Source organism: Danio rerio, chromosome 21, assembly GCF_049306965.1.
Source record: "Danio rerio strain Tuebingen ecotype United States chromosome 21, GRCz12tu, whole genome shotgun sequence".
In the NCBI taxonomy this organism is placed as follows: Eukaryota; Metazoa; Chordata; class Actinopteri; order Cypriniformes; family Danionidae; genus Danio; species Danio rerio.
In genome coordinates this window covers 31,701,770-31,721,522 of record NC_133196.1, presented here as the reverse complement: position 1 = coordinate 31,721,522, position 19,753 = coordinate 31,701,770, and the positions used below count along the sequence as shown (strand labels likewise).

Below are 19,753 nucleotides of genomic sequence, written 5' to 3'. Positions count from 1 at the left end.
TGATGGGTATCAGCTTGGAGTACAACAGGAACATTTTTGCTGATGGGATGCTGTCATTTTTTGTTTTTGTCTGCGTTTGTAAGATGAAGAAAGAAGTGTATGGTATCACAACATGGACAGAATATTCATAAACAAGCACGTTTACGTCAAGATGCTGCGCATATCAGTGCATTGTTGACAGTTAGTCAAAGAGAGATTGCTTTAGATAGCTCATCCGTGATAGAAAATACAGGTTAAGTTGGGGTTTTGAAAATGGTAGATAGATTCTAGTTGGTCTTAAATCCAAATCAGATGGTTGATCTATTCCGTCATGTTCTCCAAAGTACCCTAAAGAGATAATACACCAAAAATATACTCACCCTAAGGTCATCCATGATAAATAGAACTTTTTATGAAAGATTTTTTTTAATGAAACTGTTGTCCTGGGTGATTCATAAAATGCTAATCGATGCCTACTGGCATTTTGAGAGCCAGAAAACATATACTGTACAGGCATATATATGAAATGAATACTCTTGTCTCCTGATGATACATTGTAGTGATTTGGGGATCTATCCTAATGTCGATATCAACTTTGGTGTTGGTTTTAGATTGATATTTGCCTACAAGATTGATACTTTAGTATAAAATTTTTTTAACTATGATAATTTTAATTTATCCTCTTTCATCTTGTGCTGTTCTGCTGTGTTTCGTTGTTCTTTCATCACATGACTGAGTGGCGATTTTTGGTGATGTAAGAGAGAAGACAGTAGGAAAGAGGAATGTCATGTGCAGTGGATGTTACAGTTGTAATTGTGTCAATATACATACAATTCAAGAAGAATGTTTTAAAATATTCTTTGTTGTTTTACTTTTTTAACAGAGAAGAAATTAAACTGATGAACAGAAGGAAATAGAAGCAAATTTTGACGTTTAGTCCCTTTATTAATCTGGGGTTACCACAGCGGATTGAACCGCCAACTTATCCAGCACATGTTTTGCACAGCGGATGCCCTTCCATCACTGGGAAACATCCACACACACTAACACACACACACTACAGTCACTTTTAGCATACCCAATTCACCTATACCACATGTCTTTAGACTTGCGGGGGAAACCGGAGCATGCGGAGGAAACCCACGCCAACATGAGGAGAACATGCAAACTCCACACAGAGATGCCAACTGACCCAGTTGAGGCTCGAACCAGCGACCTTCTTGCTGTGAGGCAAACGTGCTACCCACTGCACCACCACGTTGCCGCATTTTAACGCTTATATATTAGATTATATATAAGATGCTTTTAAGAGGCAAATTATCACCAAAAAGTGCTAGTAATACAGCAAGTAAAATATATAAATATATAAAAATAAATAAATACTAGCCAGAATAGTGAGTGAAATTTTGTAAGGTTCACCAACCTTAAGTGATAAATTTGAGCGATTATGTTTGGAAGTTCAGTTCATAATTCATATAAAAATACTTCTACAACAACAACTGCTACTACTACTACTACTAATAACAATAATAAGGCTTAAAATAATATGTCTGGGTTACATAACAGTAGTTATTCACCTCATAAATTGTAGCACACTGTTTTCTGTTTACATGTACAGAAATGTACATAAAGTTCATATTATTATATTATTATGATGATTATGACAATTACTTCAGTGTCCTTATGGCCTCTGAGGAGAGGTGGGATTGTGGGGTTTGGTATGGTTTTATTTTTTAATGATTTTATTAAGCAAAAAATCTATTAAAAAAAGGAAAAAGTATTGTTAAATTTCGCCAATGCTTGCCCTTTACAGTTGAAGTCAAAATTATTAGCCCCCTTTTGATTTGTTTTTGCTTTTTTTAATATTTCCCAAATGATGTTTAACAGAGCAAGGAAATTTTCACAGTATGTCTGATAATATTTTTTCTTCTGGAGAAAGGCTTATTTGTTTTATTTCAGCTAGAATCAAAGCAGTTTTTAATTTTTTAAAAACCATTTTGAGGTCAAAATTATTAGCCTCCTTTTAAGCTATATTTTGTTTCGATAGTCTACATAACAAACCATCGTTATACAATAACTAGCCTAATTACCGGAATGTGCCTAGTTAACCTAATTATCCTAGTTAAGCCTTTAAATGTCACTTGAGGCTGTATAGAAGTGTCTTGAAAAATATCTAGTCAAATATTATTTACTGTCATCTTGGCAAAGATAAAATAAATCAGTTATTAGAAATGAGTTACTAAAACTATTATGTTTAGAAATTTGTTGAAGAAATCCTCTCTCCGTTTAACAGAAATTGGGGAAAACAAATATTGGGGCTGATAATTCAGGGGGGCTAATAATTCTGACTTCAACTGTATACTTAATATGTTTGATTGAGGCGACGCAGTGATGCAGTAGGTAGTGCTGTTGCCTCACAGCAAGAAGCTCGCTGGTTCGAGCCTCAAATGGGTCAGTTGCCGTTTCTTTGTGGAGTTTGCATGTTCTCCCTGCCTTTGTGTGGGTTTCCTCCGGGTGCTCCATTTTCCCCCACAATCAAATGACATGCGGTTCAGGTGAATTGGATAGGCTAAATTGTGGGTTGCAGCTGGAAAACATTTGCTGCGTAAAACATTTGCTGGATAAGTTGGTGGTGCATTCCGCTGTGGCCACTCCGGATTAATAAAGGGACTAAGCCGAAAAAAAATGAATGAATAAATATTTGATTGAAATCAAACTATTTAGTATCGCCTGCTCCTATAGAGGTCTAAAGCTCAATCCCATTTCTACCCCTTAGCCCTTCCCCTGTCCCATTCTCTTTCGCTTAAAGGCGTAGCGCTAAGGGGAAGGCATAGATAGCCTTTGACTCTTATATTTTCCAGGACCACACTAGACACCAAGGGGTATAAACATTTTCCAGAAAACACTATCTACAGCGTCAACATGGCTGCATACACAAGTCAGCACAAATTAGTATTTTTTAGCATTATTAAGAATTTTTACAACAAACAAGCACATGTTTTAATACATTCATAACTTTTAAGAGATTCCAAATTTCACTGCCTATAATCCATAATAATAACTACTGAATAGGAGTTATTGTTTTGGAACACACTTTCACATCTGCCACTCGAGGACTCTCGAATACCCTGTCAGAAAAGTCTAGTGGCTGGGATTTACTTTTACAGTGTCTGGTATAACTTAATGTTGTTTTCTTGTGTTTACATAGATGAATATGGCCACATTGTAAATACACAGCACAGTTACAAGCGTATTGCCACATTATATCATTATGATAACATGATATATGCCTTCAGTGATTTCCTAAAGATAAATACTACAAAATAAAGCAACTTTAATAACTACAGCAGTTGCTATTGTTGATTTGATATGAAGTAAGAGCTTGCGATAACAAATGATGATGTGTGCGGGGTGTTGTATTGCTGTCCCATTTCTTAGTGTAAATTTGAAGCCCTTCCCCTTCACACTCTATTTCAAGGGCCAAGGGAAAAGAGTTGGAGTAAAAAATAGAATTGGGATTGGACCTTATAAAGCAAAATTATCGGTTGCTGTAAATAATGCTCAATTTGTTGCTCAAACTGAACCGTTGGCTTCAAAAGACCTCAATGTATCATCAGGAGGAGCACAATTAATTTGCCTGTAAATGGCTCTAAAACCAACGTAGACATTTTTTAGCAATCACCCAAGATGAAAGTTTCAGCTAAATATCATCTTGAATGTTCTTCTAAAGCAAAAAGAAAAGCGACCTTGATCTTGAAAGGCCTGAGGGTGAATAAATTGACAGCAAATGTTCGTTTTTGGGAGAACTATTTCTTTTAACCTGGTGCGAACAGCTGTTATCTGGTTGATTGCTGATCTGAGACGGCCTATTAGCTAAAAAGCGGCTGCTATGGTAGTGTTGCCTGAGATTTTGAAGCTTTTTGAAGTTGCGTGTGGAAGTTTACTGAGCAGGAGGGTTGGGAGAGGTGCGTGCATATGTGTGTTTGTGTATGTTTCACTCTGATTGTTTGTCGGCATGTCAGGCGCCCCAGAACAAGTCTCACAGTGTCACGGCAGCCAACACACACACACACACACACACACACACACACACACACACATACACACAGGTTCGAGGTAGGTGGAGGCAAGACCAAGCCCATCGGAGGTGGTGTGGCCCCAGGCTCGGGGAGGGACCTGCCCCCAACACAGTCCTCATAAAATGAAGAGAGAGGGAGGGGGAAAAAAAGAGCATGCTACATAGATCAACAACCAGAATGAGGCCACCACCAATGAAGCGCGTAGGTGCCCATGGGGAGAAACATAAATCTAACAACTTAGGAAATACCTCCGTCTGATTGTATGATACACCCTTTTTCCCAGCCTTCTTTATTCTGACGGTGCAGAAAAGGACAATTCTCAGGTTTCAGTCTCAAGGGGACTCAGGCTCTACCTGAACTTATGTGACGCTGAGGAGCGTTTCTTGTTTTAACGGAAAGAGTTCACAAGTTCATCTTGAGCTTCACTGATGTTTTTAACATTAGCATGGAAATTGGGCTTGTTTGTCAGTATCAGTGGAACTTTTTTTTTTTTTTTTTTTTTTTTTTGCCTGGGGGTAAACAGTGATAAAACTAATTTGTCCAAGTTTGTCAAAATATTGTCAAGTTTCCCTTCAATTTATGGGAGGGGAGTATTTTAATTAATTGTTTTGCGGTTGTGTTTACAATGTTATTTATGGCCCAAAAGAGCATGTCTTAATTTTCTGCATGTGTAAATGTTTTAGTAAATTATCCAGTTATCTTTTTTAGTGAATGATCAGGGTCTCTGCTTGTTTGTGCTCCAGTTTTGGGCTAATTTATGTGTTGTATTGAACATTTAGATTTTTTAATTTATTCATTTTTTAACTGTCTGTAGATTACTTGCAAATTTTGTAGGGTGAATTTTCACTCGCATTATTGCTTTAATGGGATTGATTGTTCTCTGGACTTAATGTTTAGTAAATCTGGCACATAAAGTCACATTGTGACATAGAAAATTTCATGTATGAGAAGCAAAGACATAATTGAGATTAATAGTGAGAAACTGATGAAAGCTGAATTCATCACTCTTCAGTTATTCACTAGAAACAGAGTTGCAATTGAAAAATTTTAAATTACAGTTACCACAACTGTTACGACAGTTATAACACTACATTAATATTTAAATAATAATAATAATAATAATAATAATAATAATAATAATAATGATAATAATAATAATAATAATAATAATAATAATAATAATAATAATAATAATAATAATAATCTATATTTAGTAATAGGAATCTATATTTCATGCACATATGCATCACTTTGGTTTTTATTCTACTGTACAAAAGTTATTTACACCTAAATACACAGTATTTTGGATACCCGAGCTGGGTATTAAACATTGGTTCATTTTCATATTTTTCATATGACACATGTACAAGTTATAGCTCAAATAAAAGCTCTTGCTGGTGCTCATACAGTTCTAGCATTCTTTTTACTGAATTGTATTCACAAATCAAACAGTTGCTGAATGAATCACGGTGTTTCCATGGCGCAGAAGTGAAAACAATACATTCATGATCAATAAGCAGCCCCAGATAGCACAGACAGCTTTCATCTCTTACCTTATGCTGTGCGCTTCAGGGCCATTCTCCTCTGTTTTTGAGGTGATGTGCATAAGTAATCCTTTTATATGTCTGATGTAGTCTAAACACAGTGAATTATGTTTGATCAAACAAATGAATAGTGAAATATGAAAACAATGATCGATAGCTGTGGCTTTTATAGCATCACTCATCAGTTGGAATACAATAACTTTTGCATAGATTATGGTAGAGACATTTTTCTTTTTTCAACCACCAAAATTAATTACAGCACGCTAGACCACACAGAACCTAAAAGGTACACTTATGAGTTTATAAAAGTTTTTATAAATTTGAGTTTCTAAAAAAATTTTTAAAAAGCCTCTTTTTTTTTAGATGTTTATTATAATATAGTCAGCATATACAGTTATTTTAAACACTTTCAATAGTGTTTTATGAAAATTCAAAGTGTTTTATTTAAAATGAAACCGAATTTTTGCATTTACACCTCTGGATGGGGATTTGGGAAGCTTTTACATTTGGGTAGGCAAAATCCAGGCGGAAATCCCAAAATAGCAGTTTAACTGGTTAATCGTCGTTTATGCTAGTGAACTAAAAACAACTCTTCATTGTTAGATCATGTTAGTATTCATTAGGTAATGTTAATGTTTGTTAAATAATATTAGGAAATACAACTTGTACAGTAGTTTTATTAGTGTATTAGTAAATATTAAAATTCTCACTAACCAAAAAAAGGAGTTTAGGGGAATAATATTGTATTGTTTGTTTATGTTTAAAGAGCCCATATTATACATGAAATAGGGTCATATCTTGGTTGTAAGGGTCTCCAACAACAGTCTAATATGCATGCAAGGTCAAAAAACACTTTCAAGATCTTATAATCTGCATTTATTTTTACCTAATTATTCCAGCGACTCCCGTATGAATCGTCCAGTGATTCATTTGTTCCCAAACCCCTCCTTAACGCGAAGCTAATCTGCGCTGATTGGACCAATGACAGTCTGTTGCGATTGGTCGACTGCCTTCAGTCAGAGAGTGAAATGCCCAACAGCTAATCAGCAATATAAAAGTAATCACAGTTCATACACGCTCGATAGTGTAGGCGTGGATTTTAACGTGACTTTGCACGCGATAAGAGAATATAGCCAGTTAACCTGATACAGTACACGCGGTTACAAGTAACAAATCACAACTAAATACATTTGCAAGCTAAAGTAAACGAGGCAACAACTTTAATCGCTCGTACTTACACTTGAGAAATGGAGGAAGAAAACCATCCTGACGTCCATCAGTAAGTTACTCTTTACTGATCCTTCCTTTAACAAACGCTGATGAAGAATTCTTTATAGCATGTAATTTGCAGAAGTTTCCAGTAGTTTCCAACTGCTTGGTTATAATGCTGAGGTTTCATCTTTGGGTCAGAGACTCGATAATATCCATCTGCAGTGTGACTTCAATCGACCGGCATGTTTGTGTGTGTGTGTTTGTGGGTGTGTGTGTGTGTCTGGGTTTCTATGTCAGAGGGCGGGGCCGCAGTTTTCAAATCTCCCGGGTTTGCGCGTGCAAGTGAATAACTTGGTTTCGTTCGTTAGTACGTCATGGCGAAACACCTAATGACTCGGTATCAAGGCGACTCGTTTGAAGCATTATGAGTCGACTCTTTTATAGATGAATCAACCGTTGTAAACACTGTACTCTTACAGATTTAAGCCTTAGTTGGATACTTCACTTCACTAAGAGCTGTGTTACAAACTACATGGAGGGGAATTTTCAAAAACCCATAATATGGGCTCTTTAAGTGTTAGTTTATGTTAAGTAATGCAATTAATGTTGACAAATCTACCATGATATTAGGTGTCACAATATATAATAATACCACAATTGTTAGACGCAAAGTTACTATTATGTGAAATAATACTGCAGTTGCGTGCTAAATCAGTAAGATATAGAGCTGAAAAGCACAACTTGAAAGCAAATTGTGAGAAATAAAATCTCAGGGAGGTGACACGGTGGCGCAGTAGGTATAGTGCTGTTGCCTCACAGCAAGAGGGTCACTGGTTCAAGCCTTGGCTGGGTCAGTTGGTGTTTCTGTTTGGAGTTTGCATGTTCTCCTTGCGTTCATGTGGGTTTCTTCTGAATGCTCCGGTTTCTTCCACAAGTCCAAAGACATGCGGTACAGGTGAATTGGGTAGGCTAAACACTCCGTAGTGTATGAGTGTGAATGAGTGTGTGGATGTTTCCCAGAGATGGGTTGCAGCTGGAAGGGCATCCACTGCGTAGAACATACAGTATGCTGGATAAATGGGCAGTTGATTCCACTGTGGCGACCCTGGATAAATAAAAGGTCCAAGCTAAAAAGAAAATGAATGAATGAATGAATGAATGAATGAATGAATGAATGAATGAATGAATGAATGAATGAATGAGAATCTCAGGGAAAGTAAATTTGAAAATCTATTTTAGATAAGATTATTTTTTATACCAAATTTGCATGTTTCAATCGTTGTTTAAGCAGATATCGATAAAACACCTATGTAACATGGCATATATGCGCGTAAGTCTTTTTATGCAGATTTTCACAACTTTAGGGTCATCCTGGCATTTCCATTAATCATAATTTATGTACACTGTAAAAAATGCAGGGTTCCACACAATTCATACATGTCCTCCCAACACAAATCAATTAAGTTAACTTAACAGATTTATGTGGTTTGAACATAATAATATTATAATAAGTAAGTTGTCCCCAAATATGTCAAAAATTGTTCATTTTAAATTTATTGTATTTTTTAAAGATTTATTTCTGGCCTTTTTGCCTTTACTAGACAGGACAGTATTTAGACAGGAAGCGAAGTTGGAGAGAGAGAGGTGGGGTAGGGAAATGTCCTCGAGCTGGGATTTGAACTCGAGATGCCCTGACATGCTATTGCACCATATGTTGGCGCGCTAACCACTAGGCTATTGCATCGACAATAGTTTTGTTTTGACAAATTTTTTTTATAAGTAGTTTGAACAAGCAGCAAAATATTTTAGTTTGAGCCTAATATTTCATAATCTTCTTAATGTTTGGAAACATATTGTCATTTAAATTCTGGAAGCATAGCTTTTGTCATATAAAGTGTCAGTTATGAAAAACATTCACATTTGTGATTTGTCTCACAAGACTCAAAACATATTTTTCAGTTTTTCTATTTATTTAAAATAAACTCAATCAGCACAATTGTTGAGTTTTTTTGGGATAACTTAAAGGTAAAAGTGTAAAAGTTTTTTTGAATAACCAAATTTCAATTGGATTTTATCTACTTTAAATTTGATCAACTTTTTTTTTTTTTTAATGTCTTAAATCAGTGGCATATTTAATTAATTTATTTTTTTGCTTGTAGTAATTTATTGTAAGTTTTCAATGGAATGCAGAATGATGAAATGGGAACGAACAGTGCCCAGGACATACTTTTACCATTCTCGTGTTGAGGAGAATGCAGCGTTTTAATTTATTCTAGCCTCTGACGAGATTGATTTCTTCCTGAGGTCATCCGTAGAATGGCTACTGTTGAGAAAGGCTCCGGCATTTGGGGGGCCTGCAGCAGCTGTACACACCAGTGCTATCTGAGGATCTGCCTGAGAAGAAGAACAAGAGATAGAGGGGCCGATAGGGAAAAGAAGCAATGGTGGGGTGGGGGGGGGGAGGTGTAAGAGAGGAAAACAGAGAAAAGTGAGAGAAAGCAAGCGATAAAGAGGAGGAAAGCCAGATGCTTTGCAGAGGCAGCTTTTTGTAATGCGGTTTGTAGATCGCCGAGGCCTTCAGCCAACCGCGCACTGCTTCTCACCCAGCCAGCCAATCAGATCGCAGTTGGGTTTTTGTCACTGCCGCACTGGTGGTATGACACGAGAAATTAATCTCTCTCTTCATAAAGGCTGTTTTTCATCACACGCCTCCCTTTTAAACAACTCCAGTAAACACACGCATGCATTTTTTGGCTCTTCCAGCAGGACGTTTAACAAGATAAGTGAGCTGAGTAATTGGACTCATTAATTATAGCTGATCAGGGCTGAAGTTATGGCTGTTTAGGGGAGGTGAACCGAGGGTGTCCAGAGACCCTGCGACCTTGGGACTACAATTAATGAAGACAAACAACAGACCATTTTAGATGCGCGGTTGCTTTCCCAGGGGGCCGCTTGGTTGCGTGGCTGCCTCTGAAAGTCTGCTTCTTCTGATGGCTGTTTCTCAGGTCAACCGTCACTGCTTGCTTGTTTGCGTATGTGTCTGTTGACTGATTTATCAAAGCATTTTGGTGTCACAGGTCAACACATGGGTCATGTGAGACATGAAGAAGTCAGAAGGTTACACACTCTTGCGTGGTTGATGATGTTAGTGTTAGTGTTTCGAATGTGCACCAAAACATGCCCCTTCACTTTCATCTAATACCATATTGATTGAATATGCTTATTGTTTATAAAAAATAACTTTTGATCCTCTGTCAAAGGTTTGACCTTAGAACAGCATTCACAAAACATTTCATTAGCATAACTCAGTGTTCTGCTAGAATGAAATGTGAATTATAATTAATGTACTGATATAAACCAGGGGTTCCCACACTTTTCAGCCCAGGACCCCTAAAATAACAATGTCAGTGCCCCCCAAATTCCTCTTAGGGGGTTATAAATATGCAATATGCTCATATAACAGTAGGGTTATATAAACATAAGCAAATTGACTACACAAAAAAGTGCAACAGTCTACATATATCATATCATTTTTATAGTCATTTATTACAGTAATTGGTTTAATTTAACATTAGCCTCAACTAAAGAGACTGGTGGGCACAATGTTTTCAGCTCAAGTCTATTCGTAGTTTAATTTTGGAGACCGCTAATCCGAGATCTTTCTCAATGTTTAGTTGTGACCTGTTTTTATCTTTTATGCATTTGATTGCCATAAAGGTGTCAAAAAGTATATAAAATCTATAAAATCAATCTGCTGCAGCAGACGCTATTGCTGTGTTGTTAATCACACGTAAACACACCAATCCTATGAAAAAAAATATGGCTTTTCGGTTATTTTTTTTACTATTAAAAACTACGATTTTTAACTTCTGTGGGTTATGTTTAAAACACTGTAATTCTAATAGTTTTGTTAATTTATTAGATTTTTTATTTTTTTTAAATGACCAAGTGACCTTCTGTCATTGTCCTGTGACCCCCAGGGGTTTCGACCTCCACTTTGGCAACCACTGGTATAAACAACGAGTATTTGGTATTCTTTGTAATAAGTTTCATTGTCATTATTGTTCTTGCTTTTTGGCACTAATAATTATATTGTACTTAGGTTATTAAGGGAGGCTGTTTGTATTGTTATAAAGTAATTAGTAATAATGAGTTTATGGCCCTGTTTGTAAAATGTGTACTGCACTAACATAGTAGAAGGTGTTGTAATTAATAACAGTAACATTAATAATAATAATAATAATAATAACAGGTTTATGATTATTTAATGTAAGTAATAAAAACAATGTTGGTGTTTTATCGTCCTCATTACATATTTTTTGTTTAAATATTGGGTCTCACTTTAATGTTAATTTATGTTAATTAATGCATTTACTAACATGAACAAACAATGAACAATACATTTACTATTGTATTTGTTAATGGCAATAAACATTATTTAATGAAAATACAGTAGTTCATTGTTAGTTCATGTTAACTCATGGTGCATTAACTAATGTTAACAAGCATGGACTTGGATGTTAATAATGCATTAGTAAATGTTCAACTATGATTAATAAATGGTGTACATGTGTTGGTTATAAGTTCATGTTAGTAAATGCATTAACTAATGAACCTTATTGTAAAGTGTTACCAAATATTGTAATGCAAAGATGTTCAATCACTCGCATACATAAATTATTTGTTTTTGTTTTTGTTTTTTGTCGGCTTAGTCCCTTTATTAATCCGGGATCACCACAGCGGAATGAACCGCCAACTTATCCAGCAAGTTTTTACGCAGCGGATGCCCTTCCAGCCACAACCCATCTCTGGGAAACATCCACACACACATTCACACACACACACTCATACACTACGGACAATTTAGCCTACCCAATTCACCTGTCTTTGGACTGTGGGGGAAACCGGAGCACCCGGAGGAAACCCTCGCAAAGGCAGGGAGAACATGCAAACTCCAAACAGAAACGCCAACTGAGCCGAGGTTCGAACCAGCGACCCAGCGAGCTTCTTGCTGTGAGGTGACACTACCTACTGCGCCACTGCCTCGCCTGTAACTTATTTATTAATATGATTTTTATCTAAATAATTTTTATTTCTTATTAAATGATAGGTCTGTCACAATGATCAATATATCGACTTATCACACAACACATGGACATGACCTCAATCATTTTTGATGATGCTGTATATTTAACCCATACATACAAACCAATTCTAGCAACATTTTAGCTGATTGTGCAACATCTCTGTCTATTGGAGGTGTCAGTGTCAGAATGGTTTAAAAACACTATAGTATTTACTATAAATTACTTTGGTTTATTTTTATGTGGGTGTCTGACAACTAAAAATAGTTTTGGTTGCAGATATTGCAGCCTCTATTAGTTCTTAACTTGTACTTTTTTGTTAACATTTATTATTATTTATTGTGTTTTCACATTCTGATTCAACAGCATAACTATTAAATTGTTAAAATGACTAAAATTAAATGAAATATTCTGGAGAATAAAATCTTATGTGTTCTTTGGAAAAGTGCACTTGCATTGTGATGATATTATATTCTCATTCTGGCATAATATAATGAATGGCATAAAATGGTCTTAAAATTACAATAACATCGTTTATCAATATATATTTTGGTGCAATATACCATACAACAATAATAGATGTTGTGACAGCCCTACTAAATGATATTTAGGATATTTAGAAATAAATGCTTCATATAACGGTGATTAATTTTGATGCTAATAATTGGTGACAAACAATATTATTAATAAGTAGAAAAAAAATGAAAAAACATGTTAATTACATACAGTCCTTAGCATAGTTGAGTACACCCCTTTTTGAAAATGAATATTTGTATCCATTTCTCAGTGAATATAGGCAATGCATTTTGGTGCATTTAAACAAAACAGATTTATTAAACAGATACATTTATTAAAATACTATTTTAGTCACCAAACATATTTACAAATTAGAAGATAATACAATAAATTCAAACAAAATATAGCAAATATATTACAAACTACAAAATGTTATTGCTTCTCTTGATTTCGCTGTTTTTTAAAAATTAATTTAATTTATTTTCTTTTCAGCTTAGTCACTTTATTAATCCGGGGTTGCCACAGCGGAATGAACCACCAACTTTTCCAGCATAGGTTTTACGTAGCGGATGCCCTTCCAGCTGCAACCCAACACTGGAAAACATCTTTACACACTCATTCACACACATACACTATGGACAATTTAGCCTACCCAATTCACCTGTACCGCATGTCTTTGGACTGTCACCTGACCTAGCCGAGGCTCGAACCAGCGACTTTCTTGCTTTGAGGCGACAGCACTACCTACTGCACCACCGCGTCGCCTCTTTTTTAAATTTGTATTTAATATTTTTCTGTAACATATAAACTTGGCTGTGCTAGTTTTTCGATTGATATCGTAAGTTATTTTGGTAAATAAGCTTTAGATTTGGCTTCAATACTGACTAAGCTAATATATGCACAAATATAATATTGTATAGCTTCCTATTGAAAATATGAATTTAAAAGATTGATTTGTGAGGGGTGTACTTTTAAATGCTGAGCACTGTAATTCCAAAAGTTTTAGAAATTTGGCTCAGATTTTGGTCATATTGTATTCATATCAGTTTTAAAAAGCTACTCTTAAACCCTAAATCTACATCTGCTATGTGAGTGTTTTAGGATTTCAAAATCACATATTTTGAAATGGGATTCTCTTTTACTCCAGAGCTCCAGGCCAGAGACGAGTGGAGGTGATTCCTCCCTTATAGATCTGCTCTGTTCTGACTGCTGGATTGGGAATTCTCAGGCTGCGGTCCATTTGAGGAGGGTTCGGTGCAGGCTTACTGCTTCAATGCACACAAAATGCCTGTTTCTCAAACCATGCATGTGTCACATCTGCAGAAAAGTTCACAACTGTGACTTGATTTTTGCATAATATCTCCGGCCAGTTGCACACATGGCTCTTATTTTCAAAATCTGACCTCTGGATTCTGCTTTGGTCAAATGAAATCGTAACGATGCACACAATCAGATCACATTCAATCTTGTCAGCATCAAAGATTTCTTTTTTTCAGTGGAAAAATGGCATGATGCGAAATCCAGACTACAGCCGTACAGATATGCAGGATGATGAATTTAGGAGAAACAGAAAGAAATTAAATAAAATATCATTCGTTTATTTTCCTTTAGCTTAGTCCCTTTATTCATCATGTATTGCCACAGCGGAATTAACCGGCAACTTATCCAGCATATGTTTTACCCAGCGGATGCCCTTCCAGCTGCAACCCAGTATAGAGAAACCGCCATACACTCTCAAATTCACTAGTGTTTCTCAAGGGGATTGTGCCCCCTTGTCAACAAGCTTGGCCCCACCTAAATTTGGACGTGTGTTTTTATGTCACAAGTAAAACACCATGAACAAGCAAGATCAGCCATCATTGGCAGAATGTGAAGATATAGTATAACTTAGGCCTCTCTCATGCGCTCTCGATGTTGCGCGCACTCGCTTTCTTGTCCGCGCGCTTGCTTTCCTTTGACTTTTGTCAGTGACGGTGCTGCGCGCATCAGTTTCCTACATTCATCAGAAGTTAAGTCCCAAAGTGACACAGGTAAAAAATTCTACTTCATTTTTTAAAAAGTCCACTGTTGAATTTATTAGACTTTTGTTTTCAAAAGTGCTTTTAAAACTTTTAATATAGGACGTACTTGGTTATGCATAGGCTATTATTAATCAGGAATTGAGTGTACTATACATAGTTTTACGTTAGCAAATGCAGTCTTGAATTTATAGCCGACAGGTATTGGAGAACAGATGTAACACACTGATAAAATGTAGTTTTCAGTCACGCTCATGTAAAAAGTAATATTCAACTTGTTTAGCGTTGCCTTCATTTATTTTTTGTTTTTAGTAGTGAAAATGCACAAGTCTTCAAACATGATTTTTTTACAACATGATTTTAAACATTATAGTTTAACTAACATATTGCTTTTTTATATCTTTCCCATGGTGACAGTTAGTGCATAATTATTTACTAGATATTTTGCAAGATTATCTATTCAGATTAAGTGTAATTTAAAGACTTAATTAGATTATGTTAACTAGAAAAGTTAGAATAATTGGTCAAGTTATTGTACTGGTTTGCTCTGTAGACAGTCCAAAAATATATAAATATATAATATATATATATAAATATTTCTTAAGGAGGCTATAATACTGACCTTTTAAATATATATATATATATATATATATATATATATATATATATATATATATATATATATATATATATATATATATATATATATATATATATTAGGGGTGTAACGATTTATCGTTGTACGATTTATTGCGATGCAAAACTGTCATCGTGGCGTTATGACGATTTGATTACGATATGACGTCCGTTTTCTCTTAGTTGAGCTGTTTGCACGTGAGCTACGTTCCACCTGCTGTCGCACGTGAGTTCAGATTGCAGCAGCAGTAATGTTAGCAGACCAAGATGAGTGGAGTTTAAATAGAGGATGGCCCATCCTCTCAAAATCAGACGTCTGGCAACATTTCGGTTGTACAGTCATTGCTTTAGACTCGTCCGCTTTTTGACACGCATACTGGGTCAAACATCCTAAGTTTTAAAGTCTTCACAGTGATTTACATACTTTGCACAGCGACATGGATACCTTCTAATGGTGTTGAAAGAGTCACATACTGTATTTATAAGGTACAATTCACCCTAAAATATCATTCTGTCTTCATATAATGATGTATTGGCGGCCGCAAAATCACACATGACGTGAGCTGTTACTACAGAGGGCGGACTATGATAGACGCGCGCGTATGGCAAGCCGTTTTAGCATTTAAACCTTTGATCTGACTATCCATAAATATATTTAGAGATATCTCTAATTATATTTTGACTAGTCATAATTATAATTCGACTAGTCAAAATATAATTAAAGATATCTCTAAATGAATCTAATTAAATATGAATTAAATATATTTATGGATAGTCAGAACAAAGGTTTAAATGTTAAAACGGCTTGCCATACGCGTGTGTCTGCTTCAGTGAACAGAACCTGCAGGTTGTGACTAATAAAGTAGTAAACAACATTCAGTTTGTGGAACAGAGTAATCGTTCTGGAGCCGCGTGTGTGAACAGCACTTAGCAGTGGAAATGAAACCGAAAACGTACACATTATTTAAACAATCATATTGCATTTTAGAGTTATGATTACGACGAGCATTAACCTTTTTGAGTACAGAGGTACACAAAAATGCACGTCAACATGATACACTTGATAGCGCCGACATCAGCGACGCCGAAGAAATAGTAAACCTGCCTAAACTGCTGAAAAGAGCCACGACTGTCCTGTGTAATGAAAAGACGGCCACCCTGTCACTCATCATGCCCAACATGAAGACAGCCATCGATAAAAACCTCTCAGACAGATACACATAAGTTCAGGATTATCTTATAGAACTGCTGATTACCTGAAAATGTGGATTTTTTTTGCACACACAAAAAACGCAAGTGACCAAGCAAAGCCTTAGGCTCTTACTGTTAAATTCAATTGATGAGAAAAAAAGCTTATTTCTTTGCACCTTTACTTAAATTGTTCCTTAATTTTGTCTCTGTCATTTCAATAATATTTTTTAAGAAGTTTTTAAATTGTTTTATTTTCCAGAGACAGGCCTGTTTAATATATTTTCTAAAAGAAGGTTCAGTTTAACAAGTTGAAACAAAAGAAATACATAAAAAATTGTTTACTTGGTAAAATTTGCATTTCAGTTACATTTTCAATTTTTATTCCAAATATTGTGATACATATCGAATCGTGAACATTATATCGTGATACACATCGTATCGTGAGCTGAGTGTATCGTTACACCCCTAATATATATATATATATATATATATATATATATATATATATATATATATATATATATATATATTTATATATTTATATTTTATATATATATATATATATATATATATTTATATATATATATATATATATATATATATATATATATATATATATATATATATATATATATTTTTTTTTTTTTTTTAAATAACTGATTTTATTCAAGCCAAACTATAAAAAATAAGACTTATTATGACTCCAGAAGAGTAATTTTACCTTTAAAGGGAAATACTATGAAAATGTCCTTGGTTTGTTAAAGATCACATGGGAAACATTATTTTAAATTGACGAAAGGGCAAAACAATTGACTTCAGCTGCATCTGTTAAAGTTTACAGGTGTAAAAATGTGCCTTGATGTACTTGAATGTTAAAAACTGTTATGATTTTTTGAAAAATTGAATGTTATCCTACGACAATGCAAGGTTCCTTGTCAAATAAAGTAATATGTAAGATTATTTTGAGTTCAAGTTAATTAATTAGCTTGTTTATGAAGACTGCAGAGTGATACATGAAAAAAACTGGTTCCAAACCTGTTTGAGTTTCTTTTTTCTCTGTTGAACACAAAAGAAGATTTTAAAGAATGTTGAAAATGAGCTAATTATTGATTTCCAGAATAGGAAAAAATAACATATTATGGAAGTTTGCTGCTTGTGATTGGATTCCAACATTTTTCAGAATATATTATTTCTACTCAAACATGTTTAGAAAACATTGAGGGGTGAGTAAATTAGGACAAAATGTACATTTTTGAGTAAAATGTCCCTTTAAATCAATTGGATTACATGTTGTGCATTTTGCATTCATAGTGCGCACACTTTTAGAACATTTACAGTATGTTTTGTATAATTATTGTAATTACTGTAAGCTTTTGCCTTTTATAATCCGTGTCTTATCTGCTTTATAACCTCGTTGACCTCTCTATTTTAGGACCCATCATTTCTTTTTTTGTCTAGAATGATATTCAGTTGCATACAATCAGATCGTATTCAATCTTGTCAGCATCAAAGATATCTTTTTCAGTGGAAAAAATCAGATGATGTGAAATCCAGGCTGAAATAAGGGGGATATTCCTACCACAGATGGCTCAAGTCTTTCTGTCCATCACATAAAAATCATATCCCTAGGGGGCGCTGCTTACAGCCGGAGAGAGAACGAGCGGGACAGAGGGAAAGCATGAGGTGAGAGGAATGTGTTTGATGGAAAACGCAGCTGGGCAGCCGATTGTTCCAAACTCATCAGTCATGCTGGGGCCCACCAGCAGCAATCTCTGTCCCGCTTTCCACCACGGCGAAGCTCCTCGCAAAACTTCACACACAACACCTGCCTCTGTGATGAAAACCAATCCATTTCTGCTTAACCTGACTAATATAAACCATCGCTTATCGGTAATGTAGGGTTTTAACTTTAGGCATTGGCTTGGCGCCAGTGTCAAACTGGGGATAAGCCACGTTGACCCCTATGTGTTTTAGGCCCGCCAAATCTTTTCTGTTCACCATGAAGTGGCATGCTTTACAGTTGAAGTCAGAATTATTAGCTCTCCTGTTAATTGTTAATACTTTTATATTTTTTCTGTTATATTTTAATCATATTTTTAACTTCTGTTAACGAAGAGAAATTTCAACACATTTTTAAACATAATAGTTTTAATTATTTCTTATAACAAATTTATTTTATCTTTGCCATGATGACTGAAAAAAATATTTTACTAGATATTTTTATCAGTATAAATGCTTAACTGGGTTAATAAGGTTAAACAGGCAAGTTAGGCTAATTAGGCAAATCATTGTATGCCTAAAAAATTAGCTTAGAGCAGCTAATAATATTGACCATAAAATGGTTTACAAATAATTAAAAACTGCTTTTATTCTAGCTGAAATAAAACGAATAAGACTTTCTCCATGCAGAAGAAAAAAATATTATAGAAAATTCTTTGAAAAATTGCTCTGTTTAACACCTTTTGGGAAATATTTAACTGTACATTCAGCTATACATAATGATTTGGAAAGAAATAATAAATTAGGTTTGCGTTTAAGGATTCGTTGATTGTAAAATACAGTAACATATTCATGGCTGATTAAAGATCTGGATAAATATATTAAAAAGCTCAATTTTAGGTCAGTTTTTGAATGAATTGAAAAATAAATCATTATTTCAAGAGGAATATTAACTTGTTAATTACGTATTATATTACAATCATATATTAAAAGAAAAAGAAATAGATTAAAACAATTACATAATAATCCTCAGTACTGAAAGCCGATGAAAAAATGAATGAATGAATGAATGAATGAATGAATGAATGAATGAATGAATGAATGAATAATGTGGACTTGATATCCAAATATATCCATCGTTTGCAGTGAGATCCATTTTTATTGTGATTAAGCTTTTGCCATAAAAACTGCATCAGCATCAAACTGGAATAAACCACATTGACCAGTAAGTTTTAGGCCCTCTGTTTCTGTTTCATCTAGTTGACAGACCACCAAAGTTCTGTTTCATAATAACAACTGATTATTGACCTGTATGACAATGCACCAAAACTATTGGATGAAATGTATGTAAATTTAACTGTAGGTATCACAGGGTTATTAGATCTTATCTATAATGTGGGATTTAGGCATTGGATTGGCGCCAGTATAAGTTGAACCTTATATTTTAAGTCCTCTATTTTTTCTTTGAATCGTCTATTTGAAGCAGGATTCTATATCACCACCTGAGCTCTATTTCTGTTGCAACAATCAGGCACTTCAGGTTTTTTTTTTTTTTTTTTTTCAGCAGCCCAAATGACAAGATTAACTGAGCTTAAAGGATGCTAGAAATCTTTTTGGGAAGTTGGCAGTGGCTGCACTAGAATGTCAATTACCTGTAAGGGAACTGAAGACATTGATCGGTGCGGACCGCGTCGACCCTCAGTCAGCAAGATTCATGGCAAATGCACTGTATTTACAGTCCAACACGAACAACTGGTGACAGCAACCCTAATTCA

At 34.9% G+C, this 19,753-nt stretch overlaps 1 protein-coding gene across 33 annotated transcripts in view; it reads left to right on the top strand.

Moving 5' to 3' along the window:
- The window catches only part of nrg2a (neuregulin 2a), a 194,218-nt gene that overhangs the window by 110,987 nt on the left and 63,478 nt on the right, over positions 1-19,753 (top strand).